The sequence below is a fragment of the Dipodomys ordii genome, unplaced genomic scaffold (assembly GCF_000151885.1).
Source record: "Dipodomys ordii isolate 6190 unplaced genomic scaffold, Dord_2.0 Scaffold1, whole genome shotgun sequence".
NCBI lineage: Eukaryota > Metazoa > Chordata > Mammalia > Rodentia > Heteromyidae > Dipodomys > Dipodomys ordii.
Genome location: NW_012267217.1, coordinates 29,461,160 through 29,472,766, shown reverse-complemented (window position 1 = coordinate 29,472,766; position 11,607 = coordinate 29,461,160).

Here is an 11,607-nt window from a genome sequence, read left to right as displayed (position 1 = left end):
CTACTACTACTAATACTACTACTACTACTAATAATAATAATAATAATAGACAGTTCCTATATGTTCCTGCTATACTACTATTGGGTATATATCTAAAGAAAATGGGAGTCAACACAGTCAATATCCCTGCATGTTCACAATATGGAATCAGCCTCTGTGGCTATCAACGGATGAATGAGTAAAAGAAAATCCATGGGGAACTATTGTTATTCAGCCATAAATGAGAATGAAATTGTCTTATTTATAGGAATTTGGTGGAACTAAGAATCATCCTGTTATGTGAAAAAAGTCAGACTAGGAAAATTAAATATCACATATTCTTACTCAGAATTTTCTGTGTGAGTGTGCCAGTCCTGGAGTGTAGTAAACTCAGGGCCTGGGTGCTGTCCCTAGGCTTCTATTGCTCAAGTCTAGCGCTTTACCACTTGGGCCTTACCTTCCCTTATGGATTTTTTTTCTTTTGAGTAGTGTATTGGAGATATGAGTTTCGTGGGCTTTCCTGCCCAAGCTGGCTTCAAATTGTGATTCTCAGATTCTCAGCCTCCTGAGTAGTCAGGATTACAGACGTGAGACACCAGCATCCAGTTTTCACCCATGGATTCTTTCACCATGGATTTCTTTTCAGCCTTATTTTCCTCTACACTGCCCTTAAACTGCAGCCTTCATATGTTGATGTTCTCCCAAAAACATGTCTTACTGTGTCCAATCCCAATACCTTTGTTCAAATATCTATTCGTTGGTATATTCACAAATCTTGTACTACCACTAACAATCCAACCTCCTCTAAGAAGACTCCTATCATGAGTCCCTGTTTCCCCAAATGCTTCAGACATCTTCTGCAGCGTTTATCCCATCTTTACTTACATCAGTTATTTATATATGAGTCCAAACTTTTTGCAAAGCAGAGACTGCATCCTCTACATTTCTGTATCTTCTGCATATTCTATCAAAATATTTTGATCAAAGTGAGTACTTTATAAATATTTATATCAAAATTGAATAAACATCTCAATGAAATCAGAATTAACCACAATAAGGAAACCCCTTAGAATAAATGGTAAGAGAAGAGGTTTTCTTTAATTTCCTCATTTGCTTTTTATGTCTCTATAACAACATATTGTATACTCTGCAGAAAAGAATAAAGCAGGATGGAGGATTTTGTGAAAGTGACTCATGCAAAATTCAGATGACATCAGGTAGAAAGGACTTTACAAACCTTGCCCCTCAGTCAGTCCTCAGCATGCGGCATGGAGATTGCCCTGTGTATAAGCAACGACATTTTCATAAGGTCCTAATAACCTAATGAGGACATGCCAAAGTCCTGTGCAAATCCTTTCATCTACTTCTTCCTTGCTTTGGGGGGGCTCCAAGAATGAAGATGACAGAGAGACAGAATGGAAAATAGAAGAACAGAGAAAAGAAGCAAGTGACAGTAAAGGAATAAAAGGCAAAAGAAACAACTTAAAAGGACTAGCCATGATTTACTACCTGTGGGTGTCCAGTGTGTGCCTCACTTGCCCTGGGCTCCAGGTTTTCTTTGATCTTCCTCTCAGCTTGTCCATCTGCTGCTCAGAGGAGACAGGAAGGACTAAGGGTCAGAGTGACGCTGTTTCTTTTCTTGTTGAACTGCAGGCCCTCTCTGTGTTCCTGCTTCTTTCCAGTTGGAATCACAGCTACAATCAATGGCTTGCATGTATAGGTGCCTGTGTCCCAGTCAGAAGGGATTTGCTGTGGCAGAGCTCAATGGTAGAGCACTGACATAGTATATTCAAGGCTGAGGGTTCCATACTCAACACTAGAAGGGGAAAAAAAATCAGGAGGTTGAACACTGGTGGTTCACACCTACAATTCTAGCTACTAAGGAGGCTGAGATCTGAGGGTTGTGGTTCAAAGCCAGCCTGGGCAAGAAAGTCCATGGAATACTTATCTCCAATTAATCACCAACAAGCTAGAAGTAGAACTATGGCTCAAATGGTAGAGCACTAGTCTTAAGTGAAATAGCTTAGGCAACGCACCCCAGGCACTGAGATCAAGCCATAGTATTCTCTCTTTCTCTCTCTCATACACACACACACACACACACACACACACACACACACACACATACACACATACACACACAATCAGAGGAGAAGGTTGGGAGTTAAATTAGATACTTAAAAAAAAAAAAGTACATTCACACCACGATACCTAATATTGTTTCTCCTAAGAAGATGGGTCAGATGTTATCTAATTTGCAAGTGGAAGCAAGTTAAGATGAGAACAAACTGGTGGGTACAAATCCAATGGCTGTTACCTTTTAAGAAAAAGAAAATTTTGGGGGTTGGGGACATTGTTCTGTTGGTAGAGCACCAGCCACTGAGGGAAAGCATCAGGTACAGAGTTCGAGTCCCCATCTCAGGCCAAAAAATAAAAAACAGAAATCTAGACATGGATACTCACACACTCAAGATAGCCATGTGATAAGTGAAGCAGAGACTGGAATGATATGGCTAACAAGCCAAAGAATGCCAAGAATTACCAGTCACCACTAGGAGCTAGAAGAAGCAAGGAAGGGTTTCTCTCTGTAGTCTCCAGAATGGGCATGGCTCCTCTAATACTTGAATTTCAGACTACTGGTCATCACAGCTGTGAGGGGACACACTTCTGTTATTTTAAGCCACCCAGTTTGAGGTCATTTGTCTGAGATATTAACATGGATAGTGAGGAAGTTGGGTAATGAGAGATCATAATCCTAAGAAGAAAATTATAAACATGGTCTCCTCCTGAGGTAGAAATCCATCTATTTATCCCAGATCACTAAACAATGTGGTTTTCCCTCCTTGGAAAAAATACTTTGTAGTATTAAACGTTGGCTGGATAATTTCATTTTATTAATGTTTGAAATCTTAAGCAGACAAAGAGGCTGTCACCAAAGAGAAGAAAGTAGAGGAGTCAGCTGATGCTTGACATTCAGTAGGTGTTTAATAAATAGTTGTTGAATGAATAGAAATAAAATTGTCAGAAAATGTCACAAGACATCAAAGCAGATTCTGATCCCCAGAGAATAGAACTGAGTAACTCAAGAGCATATGTCTGCTACCAGGGAACCACAAAATTCAAGAGTGGTAGACCTAGCACAAAATGTGTATAAAGAAAACACTTGGCATTGAAGAAAGTGCTATGTGCTCAGAATAAATACAGTGTTTTCCTAAGTGGATGGGTTATAGGATGGATCTATAGTTGTGTATTCACTACTCATAAAAAATATATATAGGGGCTGGGAAGGTGGCTCAGTGGTAGAGCGCTTGCCTTGCATGCTTGAGGCCCTGGGTTCGATTCCTCAGCACCACATAAGCAAAAAGAAAAAAGCCGGAAGTGGCGCTGTGGCTCAAGTGGTAGAGCGCTAGCCTTGAGCTGAAGAGCTGAGGGACAGCGCCTAGCTTAGGGACAATGCCTAGGCCCTGAGTTTAAGTCCCAGTACCAGCACACACACACACACGCACACACACACACACACATATACACACACTAATGAGTCAAAGTCAAAGAATGTATTATGATATAAGCAAATGATGTTTCACCTTTCTTTCCTGATCCACACTTCTTCCCTATCTGTGAGTTACCTCTCAATAGAAACAGTATGGATTATCAGAAGACTCCATAAAAGACTGGGCTGTTCATTCTCTCTCAATCCAGGAGAATCTCCTCTTTTTCTGTGTCCAAAGACTCTTCCCATGTTGTCTACACCTGCCCAGTTCCTCTCCAGTTTATATACTGTAATTAAAACAATAGCTGTCTAAACATTTTTAATGACTTCCTCTGAAATCAAGCTTCCCCACCCCCATGATCCTTGAGTGGCAATTGTCCAATAGACCTTGCAAAATTATGGAAACGTTCTCCATCTATGCTGCCCAGTGGTAGGCACTAGAACACACATAGCTATGCAATGCTTCAAATAACTGAATGCAACCAGAGATCATAATTTAAATTTTTACTTAACTTTAAATAGCCACAGGTGGCTAGTGCCTACTACCTTGGACAACATAGCTTTAAATTATTATTTTTGTGTGTTGGAGCCTGTCCTAGAGCTTGAACTCAGGGCATGAGCACTGTCCCTGAGCTTTGTTCCACAAGGCTTGTACTCTCTATTTGAGCCATAGCTCTACTTGTAGATTTTAAGTAGTTAATTGGAGATAAGAGTCTTGTGAATTTTCCTGCCAGGGCTAGCTTCAAGCCACAATCCTCAGATCTCGGCCTCCTCCGTAGCTAGGATTACAGGCATCTACCACTGGCCCCACGATGCTCTAAACTATTTTTAAGGCAACTCCCTCTTTTGCATGGCTTCCCCTGCCTTCTGCTTCCTAACCAGAGACCTAAGCTTCCATCTCGTACACGCTGTTCATTGATCCTGAAATCTGCAACCTCTTGCAGGTGTTGGAGAATTTTTCGGCACCCGTTTAGCCTATGGAACGGCAAATATTTGAGGGAATTAATGAAAATCACAACGAAACCTACCGTTCAGCCATTTGGATAATCCATTGCTGAAAGGAATTTATCTCAAGAAGGAATTAACCTGGCTCCCTGGAATTTTCATCTGATATTTCCAGTGACCTATCCTGTCAGTCAGTCAACATTTAAAGATTCTTGGGAACTTCTTAGAAATATAATCCCCACCTTATCCCTACAAAACCTGAACTTGCATTTGAAGGAGCTTCTCCGGTTATATGTTTCCACATTAGTATTGAAAAGAATTCATCTAAACTATTCAGAACTGTCTACACTGACTCCAATAAATGTTTGTGCTTGTTAGAAAGAAAGTAATACACTGGTCTTTAGCTGGTATTATCTTTTAGGATATGTGTAAATTACTTGTAGAAAGCTCATTAATTAACGACGTTACTACAACTGAAATTTAAGAAGTAATATATTGCTGTGGAAAGGCAGCTAAATTAAGACTTGAAGAGCCGGAGGCATGAGTCAAGTGCTAGGGTGCCTATCTAGCAAAATGTAAATTCGAACTCCATCGCCACCAAGACACAAAACAAACCAAAAAAAGACTAGAAAAACCTCAACTTTCCATTTTGCCTCCAATTATTGGTATAATCTGCTAACATTGTTTTGTTTCAGTTACTTTGGTTTTCTTTTCCATTGCAATTCAATTAAATATATTAAATGAGGGGTTTCTAGTAGATGGTCTTCAAGCAGGGTCCACGCCTCTTTAGAATGTCACAAAAAGAGTGAAGCTAGGAATTTGTGTGTGTGTGAGATTCTAACACTGCAATTATCTGTTTAATTTCCATAAGGTTACCTAGAATTTTCTCTTTGCTTCCTTTGACTAAAATTTAGTTAATTGCAGACAAAGTAAGCCTGACCAAAGTACACTGTGAGCATATACAGATGTATCAAAATGAAACCCCCTTGTACAATTAATTGATGCTATTTTTGTTGTTGTTGTTTTGTCAGTCGTGGGGCTTGAACTCTGGGCCTGGGCACTGTCCCTGATCTTTTCAGCTCAAGGCTAACACTCTACCACTTAAGGCACAGAACCACTTCTGGCTTTTTCTGTTTATGGGGTGCTGAAGAATCAAACTTAGGACTTTATGCATATGAGGCAAGCACTCTACCACTGAGCCACCTTCCCAACAACTGATGCTAATTTTAAAAAGGAAATTCTCTTACAATTTCTGGCATGAGCCACTGAAGTTGAGCTCATTTTTCTTTCTTTCTTGGACTCTGCTAAGAATGTGAAACCTGTTGTTCGTTTCTTTATTTGTATTTATTGTAACATGGGGGGGTCAAACCCAGGGCTTCATACTTAGCACTGTACCACTGGGCTTTACTTCCCTAACTTTATACCTTCTCTGATATTAGTAACATCATACAATCAAAAGCCTTCCAAAAAAAAAAAAAACAGATCTGTCCTCACTAGAGATATGTGACATTTTTCCAGTCCCTCCATGTACTAGAGACTTCATAGACTATATTGAAAAACCACACTGTATTGCAAAGAAAATGTGATTTTCCTTTAAGAGCTTGTTCTGGTAAGTCATACCTGCAATGCTAGCTACTCAGGAAGCTGAGATGTATGGATCACAGTCCAAAGCTAGCCCAGGCAGGAAAGCGCAGGCAAGAGTCTTATCTCCAAATAACCATCGAAAATCCAGAAGTGGCTCTGTGGCTCAAGTGCTACAGCACCAGCCTTGAGCAAAAGATTTAAGGGACTAAGACTCCCAGATCCTGAGTTCAAGCCCCAGTAACAGCAACCAAAACAAAACAAAACAAAACAAAACCAAAAAAAGTTTGTTCCTACATCCCCAAATATACTTTCAAATATAATAAAAACTCTGTCTGCCAAGGCAGCTACTCTGGCTATAATTAAAAGGGAGGAAACATTTTACACAAGGAAATGTGTTCTCTGGTTAAAGCATAAGTACAAAATCCATGAAAGGTAATAACAAGATAATAATTTGTGTTTCTCTTTTGTACTTTATGAACGAGCCATTGGAAGAAAAAATGGCTTTAACTCTGAACTCACTATTTTCTAATACATTTTTAATGTTTCACATGGCGACCACCATGAGGGCCTGTAAAAATAACTTTAAATTCCCATGTCAAGTGAAGCCTGAAGATTTGGTTTCATTCTCTGAACTGCTTTGTTGAGAAATATGCCCTAAAAGGCATTTCTCATTTTACTCCCTTCTAGCTTCAACAGCTGCGGGATGAATTCTGAAACGTCTTTAACCCAATCTGAAATGTAGAATTTTGATCTCTGAAGAAAGTATTTTGGAAGAGCCTCACACATGGTAGAGGAAGGGATTGAAAGCTTTGATAAGGCTTCAGAAAGTGAGAAGCACTGTGAAATTTTAACAAAGGGCCACTTGCTTCGTCTCCCCCTCTCCAAGAATGCTTCAGATCTGTAATGTACAATCTCATACTTTCTATGCTATGTTATACATGGGTGAGTTGTGCTTTATCCCTGAATTTAACAACCTTCCGGACACAACCCATTACCACAAGCAAAAAGGAACCTTGAGAAAATAAATTCAAGTAAATATTTAGGTGATTTGTTTTTTACAATATGTAAGTGTTATATGTATATATATATATATATCCATAATCATATATATATATATATTTCTGGGTTATTTTTTTTTACTGTTTTCCCATAATTAGTAGGCTTTACAACCTAGTGTATCTTTCTAAAACTGCAGACAGTGATTTGAGGAATTATTGTCCATAAAGGCCCAGAGACAATGATATTCAAAGCTATGCAGGGCAGAATCGCTGATCTTTAGAGATGCATGCAAATGCTATATTCTCAGTATTTCATGCCTGATGGTGGATACATAGCTTCCTTCCTGGTTCTGACCAGCAGGCTTCAGATGAGCATAATACCATTGTGTGTGTATGTGTGTGTGTGTGTGTGTGTGAACACAGACACACACGTGCACACACATGCACATGCTAGGGCTTGAATTCAGGACCAGGGTGTTGTCTCTTGAGCTTTTTTGCTCAAGAACCACAGCTCCTCTGTGCTTTTTGTTAGTACATTGGAAATAAGAATTTCCCAGACTTTCCGCCCAGTCTGGCTTCAAATTCTAATCCTCAGATCTCAGCCTACTGAGTAACTAGGATTACAGGCATGAGTCATTAGTGCCTAGTTTGGCAAATGTCATCTTATCTACACTTACAGCAAGATACAATTCATCACTACCAATGTCTCAAAAGAATCACAATACAGTACTCAAGATCTATCTCATTAACAACCATGGTTATATGTGTATTTACATAAATACATAATTCTAACATTAATCAAAAAGTCCAATGTCCTATCTCACTGATTTTTCCTCTTCATAAATCTTCATTAAAAGATTTAAGTAGAAGGCGGGCACTGGTGGCTCACGTCTGCAATCCTAACTACTCAAGAAGCTGGGATCTTAGAATCGAGGTTCAAAGCCAGCCTGGGCAGGAAAGTCCATCAAACTCTTATCTCCAATTAACTACCAGAAAACCAGAAATGGCACTGTTTCAAGTGGTAGAGTGCTCACTTTGAGCTGAAGAGCTGAGGGACAGTGCCCAGCCCCAGAGTTCAAGCTCCACAACAACAACCAAAAAAAAAAAAAATGGGGGAGGGAGTAAGTAGAATCTGTAAACCCTAAAGAGTCATCCTTCAGTTCCCAGAGGGGTGGCTCCTGGTCTTCCTTTCACCATCAGTGGCAAAATCTGCAGCTACTGAATCTGTGTATCATCTATATACCTTTCATGATCTCCAAATAATACAAGCCAGCTTCCAGTGGCTCAGGCCTGTAATCCTAACTACTCAGGAGACTGAGATCTGAGAATCCCATTTCAAAGATAGCCCAAGCAGGAAAGTCCATGAGACTCTTATCTCCAATTAACTGGCAAAAAGCTGAAAGTGAAGGCTCAGATCAAAAAAAGCTAGAAACAAGTGTGACTCAAATGGTAGAGTGCCATTCTTGAGTGAAAAAGGTAAGTAAAAGAGTAAGGCTCTGAGTCCAAGCCCCAGTTCCAAAATAATAAATAAATAGGTAAATAAATAAAAGTGCTGTATAACTGATTGTTATACTGTATTGTTTAGGGAATAAGATCTGTCTGTCTCTGTTCAGCACAAATACAAGTTTTTCTTTTTGCTCTTTAAAAGGCATTTATTTGCCGATGGCTCACATTTGTAATCCCAACTATTCAGGAGGCTGAGATCTGAGGCTTATGGTTCAACTCCAGCCCAAGCAGGAAATCTATGAGACTCCTATCTCCAATTAGCTACCTAAAAAAAACGGAAGTGGCTCTATGGCTCAAAGTGGTAAAGCTTTCACCTTGAGTTTAAAAAAAAAAAAAAAGCTCAGGGGTCTGGGGATGTGGCTTAGTTGTAGAGTGTTTGCTTTGCATGATGAAGCCTTAGGTTCAATTCCTCAGAACCATATAAAACAAAAAAGCTGGAAGCAACCCTGTGGCTAGCCTTGAGCAAAAGAAGCTCGGGGACAGCTCCCAGGTCCTGAGTTCAAGCCCCATGACCAATAACAACAACAAAAGCATTTATTGATCATTTAAAAATTAAAGAAAAGTTTATGTGTAACAGATACACACTATGTATAGCTATAGATACCCGGTGGATAGGCCCAGTTCAGCCCACTCCTGTACAATAATTCCACAGGAAATACTGGGAGGGGTATGGATGGATATAAATGCCACGGATGGCTGACATTGGGCCCTGACTAATTTACACCTTTGCAGGTGCTCAGGCCTCACCTCTCAGCCTGTGTCCAGTCCCTCTCTAACAGTTGTAAGTGTTTTGCTTTTTTAAATATAGTTGACCCACAGTTGATTGGCAGAGGACAAAAAAATGTTCTTGGGTATGTTTTGTTTTGTATTTTGTTTTGTTTTGGTTTTTGGTACTGGTCCTGGGGCTTGAACTGAGGACCTGAGCTTTTGTTCAAGGCTAGTGCTCTACCACTTGGCTAAAACAGGAGGCTTGATTCCATTTGGCTCACATCTCCTCTGGCCATGGCCACAGTTACCCTTCCAGATGGCTGCAGCATTTAGATGTTGAGGGGCAGAAATGAGAGGAGTTTCTAAAAACGGTTTGTGCCAGTACCGGGGATTGAATTCAGGTCGTAGAACTCTTGCTCAGCATTTTGTTTTTGGTTTTTTAATTATCTTCAAGTAATTGTAAGAGCTGCCATTTAACAGGGTGGCTTATGAATAAAATATATCTTCATCCATGTTGCTCAGCTTTTTTGCACAAGGCTGGTATGCTACCACATGAACCACACCTCCACTTCCAGCTTTTTTTTTTTTGATTGAGTAAAGATTAAGAACTCAGGATTTGTCTGCCCAGTCTGGCTTTGAACCTCAATCCTTAGATATCAGCCTACCAAGAAGCCGGGATTATAGTTATAACCCACCAGCACCCAGCTTCCTAGTCACGCTGAGTTATGGGAAAGAAGGGTCACCTATTACACTTAACCCCATTCTTCCTTTCCAGATCACCAACACTTTATGATTTTTCACTGCCTCTGTGAGAAATGGTGGACAATGACCCCTCCCTGTATATTTTTCTAAGTCTATAACACAGATTCGGAATAACCCAGTCCTTTAGGAAGAGAAGCCTCTGTAGGAGCTACTTCTTTCAGATGCCAGTTCCCTTTCCTGCTAACCTTCATGAAGAGGTGGCTGGGTGGTAGCATAGTATGGAAATCAAAACATAGGTAAACCAGTGGTTCTGCTTTAGGGGTAAAGGAATGAACAACGAAACTGAAATTTTGAATTTTTCCTACTAAGAAATGAACAAAAGAAGAAGAATCAAAGCTTTTACCTTCACTTAGTAGTATCATTTTTTTTTATCCTGAGGCTTGAAATTAGGGGCCTGAATATTATACCTGGGCTCTTCTGCTCAAGTTTAGCATGCTACCACTTGAGCCACAGCTCCATTTTCAGCTTTGTTTTGTTTTGTTGTTGTTGGGGGGCGGGGGGATGAAAGTGCTGTTCCTGCAGCTTAAACTCAGGACCTGAGCACTGCCCCTGAACTTTCATGCTCTACCACTTGAGCCACAGCTCCACTTCTGGCTTTTTGGTGGTTAATTGGAGATAAGAATCTCATGGACTTTCCTGCCTGGGCTAGCTTTGAACTGTGATCCTCAGACTCAGATCTCAGCCTCCTGAGTAGCTAGATAATGGATGTGAACCACTAGCACCCAGCACTTTCAGCTTTTTTGGCAGTTAATTGTTGATAACAATCTCATGGAGCTGGGTGTAAGTGGCTCACATCTGTAATTCTAGCTACTCAAGAGGCTGAGATCTGAGGATCATGGTTCAAAGATAGCCAGGCAGGAAAGTCCCTGAGACTCTGATCTCCAATTAACCTCCAGAAAAGGAGAAGTGGCACTGTCGCTCAAAGTGGTAGAATGCTAGCCCTGAGTGAGAGAGCTCAGGGACAGCACTCAGGCCCTGAGTTCAATCTCCATGACTATCAAAGAGAAGAAGAAGGAAGAGGAGGAGGAGGGGGGAGGGAGAGGAAAGAGGAGGGAGGAAGAGGTGGGAGGAAAGAGGAAGAGGAGAGAGGAGGGGAAAGAGTCAAACAGAATTTCCTGCCCAGGCTGGCTTCAAACAACAATCCTCAGATCTCAGCCTCTGCTGTAGCTAAGATTACAGGGGTGAGTCACCAACACCCTGTTAATGACATCTTTTTGATATGGTTTTCTGGATGCCTTAAAACATATGAATATATGTCATAAACTTGAAGTTCTTGCCTGAAATCTTGGAATCATGAAACATGTCACTCATATTTTTTGGTTTTGGTTGTTTTAATTCCTGTCCCCTTCCTCTCCTTGCTAACTTGGATGTGCCATCTTCCTAATTCTAGATAGGATTTTCCTGAAATGTACTTTTTTCCCTCTGGCAATACTGGCATTTGAACTCAGGACCTCAAATTTGCTCAGTTTGCTTGCTAGGCTGGTGCTTTATCACTTGAGCCATGCCTTCAAGCCCAGATTTTTTTTTGGGTCCGGTCATGGGGCCTGAACTCTAGGCCTGGGCGTTGTCCCTCAGCTCTTCAGCTCAAGGCTAGTGCTCTACCACTTGAGCCACAGTGCCACTTCCAGCTTTTTT